The following is a 14248-nucleotide window of genomic DNA, read 5'->3' on the forward strand; positions in this document are numbered from 1 at the left end:
TACCCCTTTCATGGTGGTAGCAATGCCACGGTGAACCGTAAAAGGTGGACACTAGCATTCATTCAAAACCTTTTCCCTCAACGGTTGTGTAACGCACAACATGGTTTTTCTCATCAAGTAGCCATTTCGAATGGAATATCCCGCTACTGTCTCCCCATCCCGTATCCGTGTGAAAACGTTTGCAAAATCTGTATCTATGGCATACTGGTAGACCATATCCTCGAAAGCTCCTATGATGTATCACGGAAATAGCCAGAATCAACGCCTTCCGAGACAAAGCATCTGCCACCACATTCTTCTGTCCCTGAACATGGACAATCTGGAAGTGAAACAGTGACAAGATGTTCGCCCACCGCATCTGCTTATCCGAAAGATGCTTCTGTGACAAGAAGTAGCGCAAACTCTAATGGTCTGTAAAGACAGTAAAATCCGCTCCGAGTAGATAATGCCGCCACTGAGTAAGAGCATGGATAACCGCCAAAAGCTCTTCCTCATAAATCTGTGTTGTCATTTCCGGCCTTGAGAACAATCGGCTCTCGTAAGCAATGACATGGCCTTCTTGCATTAAGACCACACCCAGACTACGACCACAAGCATCACAATATACTTCAAATGACTTCTGCAAGTCCGGCAAAGTCAAAACTGGTCCCGTAGTCAATTTCTCTTTCAATGTCTGAAAGGCAGTCACCTTTGTGGGTCCCCACGAGAAAAGGGACTCCTTTCTCTGTCAAGATATGCAAAGGGGAAGCAACCTCTGCAAACTTTCGAATGAACCGCCTGTAGTACGAACACAGTCCCAAGAAGCTTCCAACTTCATCGACATTCTTCAAATCGGGCCAATCACGGATAGTCTATAACCGGCCTGTACAACGTAGAGGGCGATACTATTTCAATTACCTCTTAACTTTGCACAGAGCACTGAGAAGGAAAGAGAACACAGTTGCGTCCAACGACTAGAATGTCACTGCGCACACAAGACCGACACCCTGTACGCCCCAAAGACTGGGGTGCCCCTTTCGGTATTTCTTTATTCAAATTAAGGTAGACGATCCGACCACTTAGCACAAGCTTTCACAAAGCTGTCCAAACCTGACGAGGGCTGAAAACGCAGGTTTTCGACCTGATTTCGGTAACATAACCCCTGTAGATCAAAAGCACCTGTCTAGGACAGATTCCCTCGCTATTTGGAAGCTTTCTGGTGAGCTGTTATAGAAATTCAGCGGGCTGTAATTCTCTGTTTTTCACTACCGGGTGCCCAAAAGCCTGTACACGCAACCCAAGGCTCTCACGAGGTTCCCCCGGTGTTCCCTTGCAGTTTAGGTGCAAAACCCTAAACCAGCAAAAAAACACAGCAGGCTGTAATTCCCTGTTTCGGATCGTTTTTAGCGGAGTGAACACGTCTACGCGTGTCCCAAGGGCTCCCGCACACAATGGGACAGTTCCCCTGTGAATTGGACGAGTTTTCACGCGAGAAAACTCTCCAAACTTGCAATCTTTCACGATAAAACTATGCGTACCTGTGGAGGATTAGCAATTAGCTAATCCGGTTCCTGTTCAGAAGGCTCTTGCCTTGGCAAACGCACATAAACCCCCAAAACTGTACATGTTCATCTGAGTAGCCCAACTAGTGGGGCATTACCATATGTGCCAAAGGGGAGAGAGAGATGCACGAGAGCAAGTCATCACGCTACATGAGACAGAGGAGAAGACAAGCTTTCCATTAAAGTTGTAGACCTGCACCCACTACTCACACACACACTGAAGGTCACTTGTGTGTAAAATTCAGCCCCTCTCTCAAATTGGGCGCCTCCTCTTGCTGAGGTGTCCTGCAGATTGACCTCCTCCTGCCAAGTGTCCAGTTTGCCCCTTTGAGTTAATTCCCTAGTTTCAACTCAATTATAAAGTTGTAAGTGACTTTCCGAGTGGCCGTGATTTCATTGGGCGGGCACAGGCTTCCATACTCATCAGAATTCAGTGCTCACTGGCCCGACCAGTCCCAAACTGACTGACCCAGACTCCCGATGTGAGAACCTATTCGGCCGCAGCCGTTTCACACTGGCCATGCAATGTCCACTTGCACCATTTCAAGGGTTCCGGGGAAAACAAGTAAAAAAATAAAAATAAATAAAATTATCTAGTACTTATTTATGGAAGGCAACAGGAAAAATACACCTCCTGGTGACACACCCCACCCTTGAAATACTGCAAGCGACCTCACTTGCATGCCAATAATACATGCGGTATCTCTTGATATCACACATATTCTATGATGGGAATCCAAGATATACATGCTTCCGGAAATGTAGCGTTGGACGATTAAACAATCCCACCAACCTGGCTACGACACATATATCAAGCATAGAAGTCTTCTAGTGTACTCATCAAGCACAAACTTCTCTAGCTAAATTCTGTATGGAAAGAGTAGATACAATTGCTTAACTACTCTCTTGAGCATCATGAACCATGCTCTTGCCTTGCTCCAAAAAGGCTACATCAAGTCACTGTGGGTTCCATCTGAAAAGCTTCAAGATACAATTGCAATAGCTGAGGTAAATCAACCAATTCAGACTCTTCCATCCATATGGCATCCAAGGATGGATAGTTCTTGAATTTCACCAAATAGCGTCTTGCAACTTTTCCTCTAACCTTTCTTTCCTTATGTGCCAATATTTGTTCATGAACAAGAATCTCATCCAATTCTTCCACTTCGGGTTGTTCCTCATCAAGCATATTCTCTGGCACATTGCCAACAAAGAGTCTTAGAAGGCTGACATGAAAAGCATTATGTATTTTCCAGCCTTCTGGTAGCTTTAACCTGTAAGCTACATCGCTGATCTTTTCTGAAATCTAAAAAGGACCATAATATCACATACTGAGCTTAGGAAACAAGCGTTCCTTGCCTTTCCGTTTCCTTAACTTGGCCTTTTCAAAGCGCAAAAGCATCCAATCACCAAGTGAAAATACAAGTTCACAACGGTGACGATCATCAGCTTTCTTTTGCTTACGTCGAGTCTTCTCAAGAGCAATCTTTATCTTCCTGTATGTTTCATCCATATCTTGCACATACTTGTCTGCCTCAGAAATCTTGTCCTTAGTCTACAAAATGGGCGGGACTTTCTTCCCTCCTTCCACTATCTCAAATGGTGCCTTGCCTGTTGACGTATGCACAGTGTTATTTTAAAGCATATTCAACCGATGGAAGATGGTGTTCCCAAGTTGCCTTGTGCTCTGAGACATAACATTTGAGCACGTCCAAAACAATAGAATTTGCCTCTTCTGACTGTCCATCAGTTTGCGGATGGAACGAAGAAGAGAACTTTAGCGTAGTGTCCATGTTCTCAAACAATGCCTTCCAGAAAAGACTCGTCATACGTGGATCTCTGTCACTGACAATTGACTGAGGCATCCCGTGATATTTAAAGATATTGCTCATGAATATCTTGACCATGTGTTCTGGCTTTATCTTCTTCCTCACAGGAATGAAATGGGTCTGCTTACTGAACCTACAAATGATAGTCCAAATCCCATCATTGCTTGTTTGTGTCCTTGGAAGATCAAAGATAAAGTCCATTGCTATGCTTTCCCATGGCCTATCTCGGATCGGCAATGGCTGCAACAATCCCGGTTGCTTTTGCCTATCAAATTTGACTTTTTGGCAAACTAAGCATGATCTTACAAACGTATCAACATCTTGATGCAAAGCTGGCCAATAGAAGAATGCCTCAACCCCTTTCACTGTTGCATCAATTCCACGATGCCAAACATAAGGTGGAGCATGACTTTCCATCAAAATCTTTGGCCGTAACTGTTTAATAACGCATAACTTTCCATGCATCATGAGAAAGTCATTCTTAAGCATATAGTGCTCATGATGTTGCCCATCAACAAGCTGGTCATAGATCCTTGCAAAATTTGAATCTTCAACATATTGTGTCTTCATTTTGTCTAGCTCACAATGGTACGGAATTGACACTGCTGAAATTTGGGGCTTTCGTGACAACGCATCAGCCACCACGTTCTTTTTCCCTTGCACATGCACAATCTGAAAATGGAACATTGACAAGATGTTTACCCATCGTATGTGCTTCTCAGACAACTTCCTCTATGTGAGAAAATATCACAAGGTTTGATGATCCGTTTGGATAACAAAATCAGCCCCTAGCAGAAAGTGTTTCCAACTAGTGAGAGCATGAATTACTGCCAGCAATTCTTTCTCATAGACTTGCAAGTTCCTTTCAGTCTTCAAAAGAATTCTGCTCTCATATGCGACTACTCGGCCATTCTGCATTAGAACTGCACCAAGACTATGGCCACACGCATCACATTGAACCACAAAAGGTTTGGAAAGATCTGGTAAAATGATTACCGGATCTGAAGTCGGCTTCTCTTTCAAGTGTTTGAACGCTAAAATTTCCTTGGCTGTCCACTTGAAAGTAACTCCTTTTCCTTGCAGTGCATGGAGTGGAGAAGCAATCTCAGCAAAATTTCGGATGAACCTCCTGTAGTAGGAACATAAGCCTAGAAAGCTTCGAATGTCATGTACGGACTTCAAGTCTGGCCATGACCTAATTGCTTCCACTTTGGCAAGATCCATGCATACCCCATCCTTTGAAACAATGTGCCCAAGGAAGTGAATCTCTTGCAAAAAGAATTCACTCTTCGCATTAATGAGTAGCCTGTTGTTACGTAACTCATTGAAAACTGCAGTCAAATGATCCCTATGCTCCTCTTGAGACTTCCAGTAGACAATCATGTCATCAAAGAAGGTACCCACGAAGTTTCTATGTGGTCTAAAAATTATGTCCATCATTCTATTAAACGTGGCAGGAGCATTTGTGAGACCAAATGGCATAACAAGAAACTCATAGAGACCAAATGTTGTCCTGAACGCAGTCTTATGGACATCTTCTGGCCTAATGCGTATCTGATGGTACCCACTCTTTAGTTGTAAACAATGACGCTCCCTCAAGCCGATCAAGAATGTCATCTATCCTCGGTATGGGGAACCTGTTCTTGATGGTATTCTTATTCAAGGCGCGATAGTCAATGCACATGCGCCATGAACCGTCCTTCTTCTGCACTAAGAGTACAGGCGAACAAAAAGGGGATGAATTGGGCTGAATCAGCCCTTCTCTAAAAGCTCGTTGACCTGACTCATAATCTCTTTCTGCTTGGCTGCACTAACCCTGTATGGTGGTCTATTCAGTGGACTAAAACCTGGCACAAGATCTATAGTATGATCCTCAGGTCTCTCAAGAGGTAACTCCCCTGGCAAAGAGTCCGAAAAACAATCATTGAAACCACTCAAAAAGTTGACCTGTCTTTATCTAAGGTAGACAAATTAGATACAACTTGAGGTACTTCTTTTGCAAAGATCAAGTACGGAGAAAGATGATTCTTTATTACAAATGAACTAGCAGAAGCAGAAACAACTAGAACAGACTCACCTTTAAACTTTACATCAAGGACATGAGTCTTTCCTCTATGTACAAGGATAATCTTTTTGTTGTAAGTATCCACCATAGCATGCAACCTGTAACACCATGGGATACAGTAACACATCACAGTTGTAACAGACTTGGACACTCCAAGTCAAGAATCAATCGCGACAGCACCAAATAACCACTTCAAACAATTCACAGATCTCAATAGATTTGCATTGGCCCGGCGGAGTTCTGTGCCCAGAGATATTGGCCCCAAATGTTGAGCGCAGGGAGTGTGTGAGAGCAGCAGGAGATGAGCACACACTGCAGGAAGTAGGATGCGCAGCAGATCGAAAGAGAGAGAGAGAGAGAGAGAGAGAGAGAGAGAGAGAGAGCTCAAGCGTAAGAAACCCACGATTGAGGGTTCTTTGTTTTATTTAAGTACACTTATAAGTTGTCTCGCCAAAGTGGTCGGACAATTAATAAAAAATGTGTGTACTCACTTATAAGTGAGTTTTAAGTATAAGTATGTGTACACTATACAAGAAAGGGGGCCATAGCGGGCCTTTACCCCCAACAACCTCCCACTTAAAGGCCCAATGTGATACCTTTAAGCAACTCCCACTAAGCGTATGCAATGCTCATGTTGAGACTTTGCAAGACTTTTAGTGAGGACATCTGCAGGGTTGTCTTGTGTTTTGATCTTTGTCAATGAGACAAGACCATCATCCAAGACTTGTCGTATAAAGTGGTACCGCACATCTATGTGTTTGGTACGAGCATGAAACATGGCATTCTTAGCCAGGCATACAGCACTCTGACTATCACAACCAAGCACTGGAGCATGTGCAGGAAGACCAAAATCCCTGACCAACCTACCAAGCCATATGCCTTCCTTAGAAGCCTCTGTGGCTGAAATATATTCAGCCTCTGTAGTGCTCAGTGCGACAATCTTTTGCAACCTTGAACACCAAGAAATAGCACCTCCAACAAGTGTGAAAACATACCCAGTGGTAGATTTCCTAGTGTCAAGATCACCTGCCATGTCCGAATCACAATAACCCCGCAGCGCAAGTGTACTCCCACCATAGCATATACATATGTCTTGTGTCCCTTTCAAATATCTAAAGATGCATTTCACTGCCTCCCAATGTGGTTTGCCAGGGTTGGACATAAACCGGCTAACAACTCTCACTGCATGAGCAATGTCTGGACGTGTAGCAACCATGGCATACATCAAAGAACCACACGCGGATGCATAAGGAATCCCTTTCATGATTTGTTTGGCAGCATCATCTTTTGGGCAATCAAGCTTGCTAAGCTTTGTGTGTGGCGGTAAAGGCACACCAAGAGGCTTAGCATCAGCCATATGAAAACGTTCAAGTACCTTCTTGATGTACTTGTCCTGTGAGAGAAACAACAATCGTTTCTTTCTATCTCGCTTAATGCGCATGCCCAAAATATTTTCAGCTACACCCAAATCCTTCATAGAAAAGGCTGAATTCAGCTCTTTCTTCAATGCATCTAATGTCGCTCTATGCTTTCCTGCAAGTAGCATATCATCCACACAAAGGACCAACACAATAAGGCTTCCATCCTCAGTCTTTTTAGAATAAAGACAGTGATCTGCATGACTGCGTTTGAACCCATGGTTGAGCATAAAAGTATCAAACTTCTTGTACCACTGTCTAAGGGATAGTTTCAACCCATACAAACTACGTTTCAATTTGCATACCAAATGCTCTTTCCCTGGAATGACAAAACCCTCAGGCTGCTGCATATACAGCTCCTCATCCAAGTCACCATGTAAGAAAGCAGTGATCACATCCATTTGATCCAGCTCCAAATCCAAGATAGCACATAAAGCAAACAGCACACGGAGAGTGGACATCTTCACCACAGGTGAAAAAATCTCCTGGAAATCAATGCCTTCCTTCTGTGCATAACCCTTAGCAACTAGACGTGCTTTGTACTTGGGTTTGTCATCAACACAGTTGACCTTATAAACCCACTTGTTAGGAATAGCTTTCCTTCCTTTGGGCAAAGGCACAAGCTCCCATGTATTATTTGCATACAATGATTGCATCTCAGATTTCATGGCAAGCTCCCACTTACTCTTATCTTCACATGATTGGGCCTCTTTGTATGTAAGAGGCTCTCCCTCATCCGTCAACAAGACACAATCCAAAGAGGGCTGAAACCTCTCTGGTTGTCTTCTTACACGTGTAGACCGTCTCACCCAATGATCTACATTAACCGGCAAGGGTTCTACATCATGCGGAACATTAACCCCATCAATTAGAGGCTGATTTTCAGCATTTATACCCTGCTGTAATTGATTTTCAGGCTGCTGTAATTGATTTTCAGCATGCTGATTTTGACCCTCAGGCTGAATTTCAGCATCCCCTTGCTGTCCATTATCATCTGGCTCAATGATAACACGCTGACCCTCATGACCAGCATCAAAAGGAGCTGAATTTTCAGTAGAAAATGGCTGTGAAAATGACTGATCATGCTGAAATTTCACCTTTTTCTTATCAAAGTCACTGGATGTGGCATTTTTCAGCAGCTTAGGTTCATTAAATACCACATCCCTGCTGCGAATTACCTTATGTGACCCCGGAATCCAAACTCTATATCCCATTTCACCTTCATCTCCATAACCCAAGAAGATGCCTTTCAAGGATTTCATATCGAGTTTGGTCCTCAAGTCAACAGGCACATGTACATAACATTCACAACCAAAGACTTTCAAGTGGTCATATGAAGCCGGTTTGCCAGACCAAACCTCTTCAGGGATGCCACCATCAAGTGCACGATGTGGAGATCTGTTGCATATATGCACCGCGGTTTTAAGTGCCTCTCCCCAAAACAATTGCGAGAGATTAGCTGTGGACAGCATGCACCGAATCTTCTCACATAACGTGCGATTCATACGTTCAGCCACACCGTTTGAAGATGGATTATAAGGGGCAGTGAGCTCCCTTTTAATCCCATTCTCATCACAAAAAACATTAAAATCTTTAGAAACATACTCCCCCCCATTATCTGTACGTATGCATTTAAGTTTCAAACCCTTTTGAGTACAAACAAAGGCATAAAACTTTTTAAAAGCATTTAAAACCTCACTCTTGTCCTTGAGCAAATAAACCCATAGCTTACGTGAACAATCATCAATGAAAGACACAAAGTAACGAGAACCACCATGAGTTTTTATTGGCATTGTGCATACATCAAAATATACAAGATCCAAAATACTAGCCTTTTTAGAGGCTCCATGAGAGTAAGAAGCTTTTACATGCTTCCCAAGTACACAATCATCACAAAAATCAAGTTGAGAGCTTTTTACATCAATCCTACCAAGGAAGGAAAGAGTCTGCAGTCCCTTATGACTCATATGTCCAAGACGCTTATGCCAAAGATCCATGTGTGATTGCACTTTTGCAACTGCAACAAAACGACCAGGTAATGCCTTGCAATGCAGATAGTATAAAGTACCCTTCTTACTGCCTCTAGTCTCAAGCATAGATCCCTTTTGGATCTTCCACATGCCACCACCAAATGTAGAGAAGAAGCCTCTGCTATCCAACTGCCCAACTGAAAGCAAACTCTTCTTGATACCAGGCACATATCTAACATCATGAAGAGTGAGTTCCTGGCCATTATCAAGTGCCAGGTGTATGGTGCCAACTCCCTCAATGTCACAAGCATAGTTATTGCCCAAATACACTTTTCCAAGGTTTCCTGCAGTGTATGAGGCAAAACACTCCAAAGAGGGAGTTACATGAAAAGAGGCACCACTGTCAACAATCCAAGATTGTGACAGGCCATCATGAGTAGAAAGCAAAGCATCTATCACATCATGCTTAGTGATATGCATATCCTCAACAGTCATGACATGTGGATCTAAAGATGCAACATAAAGATCACTAGTGTCTTCATTTTCATCAATCTCTTTAATGACAACACTAGAGATCACATTTGCCTTTTCAGGCTCACTTTCCTTATGGGTAGAGCTGCCCTCTTTGTCATTTTTCTTGCCTTTTGCATTCATTTGCTTCTTGCGCTCCTGCTCTTTCTTAAAATACCTGCAATTGGTCTTTTTATGCCCCTTTCTTCCACATTGATAGCAAGTGATGTCTTGCTGTTTTTCCTTGCTTTTGTTGCGATTTCTTTGCTTATTTGCAACATTTTGCCTTTTTTCATTGCGTCCACGCACATTATAGGCTGATCCATGCCACTCCCACTTGACTTACGTCTAATCTCCTCATTGAGGATAGAACCACGCACACCATCATAGGTCAAGTTGGAGTTGTTACTCAAAGAAACAACCAATGCTTCCCAAAACTCTGGCAGTGTCATAAGTAGAAAGATAGCCTTGAGCTTATCATCCTCAAAAGCCTGCAAACCTGAATCACTCAACTGACTCAAAATGCCACCAAAGGCATTCAAGTGATCAGAGACTGATTTGGACTCATCAAGCTCTGAGCTTACAAGCTTCCTCATGAGATTGACCTGATTTACAGGAGTCGTATTCTCATAAGTTGCTTTAAGCTTATCCCACACAGCCATAGCTGTGTCAAGTCTATTGATGTCAACAAGGATATCATCAGTCACAGCCATCTTGATGTAAGTAATGGCTTTCCTGTTAAGCTTAGTCCAATCTGCATCTGACATACCCTCTGGCTTATTTGCAGACAATGCATCATTGCACTCTTTCAAGAAAGAATGCCTTGTATGCGATCTTTCCACAAATCAAAACCTGTACCATCAAACCTGCGGATCTCAAAGAGGCTCTTAGAGTCCGAAGATGATGAAGTGTCAACCATAATGAGGCAAAACAAAAACTGATAATTTTCAGCCAAGAAGTGCAATCACTGTACCGCAAAAGCAAATGCAAATATACACTGTAAAAGTGTCTGCAAGAGCAAATATAATGTTGTAATTTACTTCAAAAGTAAAATTTTCAGCAAGATGACATATTAAGCATGTCAAACTCAACGCATAGAACAACCTCACATCAAGTATACATCACCAAATGCATTTGCAATGACCCCAATGTTGTACATGCCACAGTTTCACTGCAATGAAGTACATTTGGCAATACACATAAGAGGTGAAAGTTGCTCAAATAATTGAATAAACACCTATAGGCTCCACAAGCCTCAATCTCTCTGCTCAAATTGACCACAAATGTAAGTACATAAGTGAAATTTTGCCGAATTTTTCAAACTTCAGCAAAAACCCCAAATTCTCACTGCTCAATTCTCCACTGTAGCTTTGCTACCTGCACCTGTAAGGAGTAAACTTGGTAGTTTTTGCTGAAATTAGCAAAAGCCCCAAGTTTTGTCGCGAATAATTGCTGAAATTTGACAAATTTCAGCAAAGTGGTAGAAAACCCTAATTCCAAACGTGAAATTGGGTTCCCAAAGTGCCCTGTGACAACCTGTAAACCTGTTTTTCTTGTTTTTACACCTGAATATGCAGACAATGACCTGTTTTTAGCCAAAAACACCTGTTTTGGACCTGTAATTCCCTGTTTTCAGCGTGTAAGCAACGGTAGACGACGTACCATACTTGGAGAAGAGAGAGAAAGCTGCTGCACTGCTGTTTCTAGAGAGAGAAACTCTGCGCAAGAGAGAGAAACTCCTTCCTAAGCGCGAGAGATTCGCCCAAGGCACGTAGCCTTGCTCTGATACCAGTTTGTTGAGCGCAGGGAGTGTGTGAGAGCAGGAGGAGATGAGCACACACTGCAGGAAGTAGGATGCGCAGCAGATCGAGAGAGAGAGAGAGAGAGAGAGAGAGAGAGAGAGAGAGAGAGAGAGAGCGTAAGAAACCCACGATTCTTCATTTTGAGGGTTCTTTGTTTTATTGAAGTACACTTATAAGTTTGGCCGGACACTTAATAAAAAATGTGTGTACTCACTTATAAGTGAGTTTTAAGTATAAGTATGTGTACATTATACAAGAAAGGGGGCCTGTTCTTTCTGTGCCTTTTTAGGGCACTTCGCAGAGATATGTCCATGTTCCCCGCATCCAAAGCACTTCCCCTCTCCGATGAAGCGAGCTCTCTCCTCGGGAGTAAGCTTGGGTCGTGCATCCTTTTTCTCTAGGTTGCTCTTTTTCTTTCTACTTTCATTCCCAGAAGTCTGTTCGGCTCGTTGTGTCATGGCCTCATCTATGGTGTAGGTCAGACTGCCAGAGTGAATGGAAAAGCTCCGCTTCGCATGACTCATCAACTCCTGAATAGAAGCTAACTTTTGTTCCAAGCAGTGATCTCGGATCTCTGTAGGTAGACCCAAGGTGAACCGCTCAATCTGTTCTCTGAACGAGATCTTCTTGAATGAAGAGGCGGGTAGAAAAGAGCTCCAGAATCTTTCACAATAAGCATTGATTGTATCTTTCTTGGTCATCCGAAGATGGTTCCAAGCAACTCGTATATCTCGTTCATATTCTTGCATCAACCAAGAAGAAATAAAAAGCTTTTTAAATTTCAGCCATTTAACTGGCGCACTCTTGTTTAAAAGAAGCGTGGACCACCAAGTACGAGCATTCCCCTTAAGGTAAGAGGTAGCTCTCCGAATCTTGAAAAGCTCTGAATAGCGTCCTCACGCGAAAGCAATGTCAAACTGTTGTATAAAAGACAGCCTTCGAAGCATCTGAGCATCCTGAAAAATTATCAAACTTGATCGAGTGGCCACCTTCCTTAAACTCTCGGACTTTCTTGCTTTTATCTTCAAGAAAGTCATACTGGTTGGCTTTGTAAAAATTCTTCTTGTTCGCATAAAAGTTTCCATGATCAGAATCTGAGCTGTCTGTAGACGAGTCCTCAGTAGAACAGTCAGTCTTTGGGCGAGATTTAGTCTTCTTTGCCTTTTTCTTGCCCTTTCCGAAGCTTTGTTTCTTGCTTCGCTTTTTACCGTTTCTGTCTTCTTCGCTCGAATCTAAAGAGCTAGAAGAACTGTCAGACGAAGAAGAAGAAGAAGAAGAACTGGGTACTCCTTCAAATCGAACACACTTCTTCTATTTCTTTGCCTTATCAAAAGTTGACTGACGACCCAAATATCCCGAGAAGTTAGTGCTTTTCTTCTGCTTTTTGCCGTGCTTTTTGGCTTTCTTTTGCGCGTCAAAAAGCTGAGCAATCCGTGCATCAACCACCTCTTGTAATTACTTCTCTGAATATTTCTTGTGAGCAGAAGGTTTCTTGAGAGTGGGTTTCGGGGGTGGTATAGTGGTTTTTTGCCACTGCTCATGCACTTCCTGAAAAGAAGTCTCGCTCATATATTTTGCAAATTTTGGGTCCTTCGCAAAATTGAGCATCATCTTCATTGCATCGCCGATAAATTGACGACGCGTCATCTCTGTTTGCTCCGCCTGAGTAGGCCGAGGCGGGCCATACTCTCTGCCGGAATCTTCGTTGTGATCCCTGCCCGCATCTCCAGATGCAGAGGGAGTCGACTGATTCTTGCCTGAAGCCATAGGTGCCGCGGAAAAAAAAATTGGGGATCGGATTTCCCGTAGAAGAGAAATCGGCCGTGCTCTGATACCACTGTAACAGACTTAGACACTCCAAGTCAAGAATCAATCGCGACAGCACCAAATAACCACTTCAAACAATTCACAGATCACAATAGATTTGCACTGGCCCGACGGAGTTTCGTGCCTAGAGATATTGGCCCCAAAGACTGGCACCCCTTTCGGTATTTCTTTTTATATTAATCAGTTCAAAGTACAAGAGAGTGGGTCGAGATTCACTCTTAGACTCTGCGTCCAGATGCTCTGAGAAGTGAGGCCCTCACCACTAATTTAAAGGTTACAAGGGATGCCCAAAAGCTTCAAATCAAAAGCAATTGCTCTCTCTCTCTCACAGAGAGTCAAAACTTGAAAGCAAAAGCATTCTCTCTCTTTCTCATTGCGTAGAGAAACAGCAAAATTTGCGTCGCTCATCTTTTTTTTTTCAAAAAACAAAAATTTCAGACTCCACGATTTCCAGAAATTAGGGTTTCTGGCGAAAATTAGGGTTTGCAAGAACTTTAGGGTTTCTGGCAAAAATTCGGGTTTCTGTTGTCCACCACGTTATCACTTTGTGACAACAGCCCTCAACTGGCATAATATGAAATTCTTCCGCATCCACATAGCTCTGAATGTGCAGACGAAGCTTCCCAAAAATGGGAGTAACAAGCTCTAAATGACCTGGGCATGCCAAACCTGCTTCCCCTGTGATACCCATCTCCTCTGCACGAATGACCAACTTTGATGCCAATTCTGGTGATATGAAATTTGCACGGGCTCCTGGATCAAAGAAAACCAGCATTGTCTGGTCTCTAACTTTGCCCCAAGCTCTGCACAGCTTCGTGGCATCTGTGTTTGGTTGGTCTCCAACCTAATCTGGAACAAGTCCTGCACTTGGCTTTGGCTTCTTCCCTTTATGGTCTGACTTGTCATCCTTATCCTGTGACTTCTTCTGTGGGCATTCATTTGCAAAATGTCCTTCCTGTTCACAAATGTAGCATTTCTTGGCCTCCCTAAGAGCTTTCCTTTCTTCAAAAGTTTTGCCAGAAAAATGTCTTTTTTGCCCTTGTCCTCGTTCCGAAGGAGCGGCCACTTAAGTCCGGGAAGATTACACGGAAGTATTTGGTAAAGTTTAAGAATTATTCAACTCTAGATGCTCAGTGGATGACCGAGCAGGAATTAGCACCCTATCCCAAGGTTCTGGAAGGATATGTACAAGCACTACAGTTGAGGACAACTGTTTAGAAGCCAAAGGGATGTTGCTAAATAGACTATTTTCTTATTTTCTCGAGTAATTTCTTTTTATTGAAATT

The 14248-nt window shown here is 43.0% G+C and overlaps 1 protein-coding gene across 2 annotated transcripts in view; it reads right to left on the reverse strand.

Annotated features, from left to right (window-relative positions):
• Positions 1-14248, reverse strand: part of CIP111 (Cam interacting protein 111) — a 72509-nt gene that overhangs the window by 43198 nt on the left and 15063 nt on the right. Inside the window, exon 2 of one of the 2 annotated variants that reach the window (XM_086521191.1) lies at positions 5448-5533. The exons of the other annotated variant lie outside the window; for it this stretch is intronic. The gene's annotated coding sequence lies outside the window, so the exon portion shown is untranslated. The remainder of the gene's footprint in view (positions 1-5447; positions 5534-14248) is intronic. 2 annotated transcript variants of the gene reach the window in all.

Source organism: Adiantum capillus-veneris, chromosome 10 (assembly GCF_014529385.1).
Source record: "Adiantum capillus-veneris isolate H3 chromosome 10, ASM1452938v2, whole genome shotgun sequence".
Lineage (NCBI taxonomy): Eukaryota > Viridiplantae > Streptophyta > Polypodiopsida > Polypodiales > Pteridaceae > Adiantum > Adiantum capillus-veneris.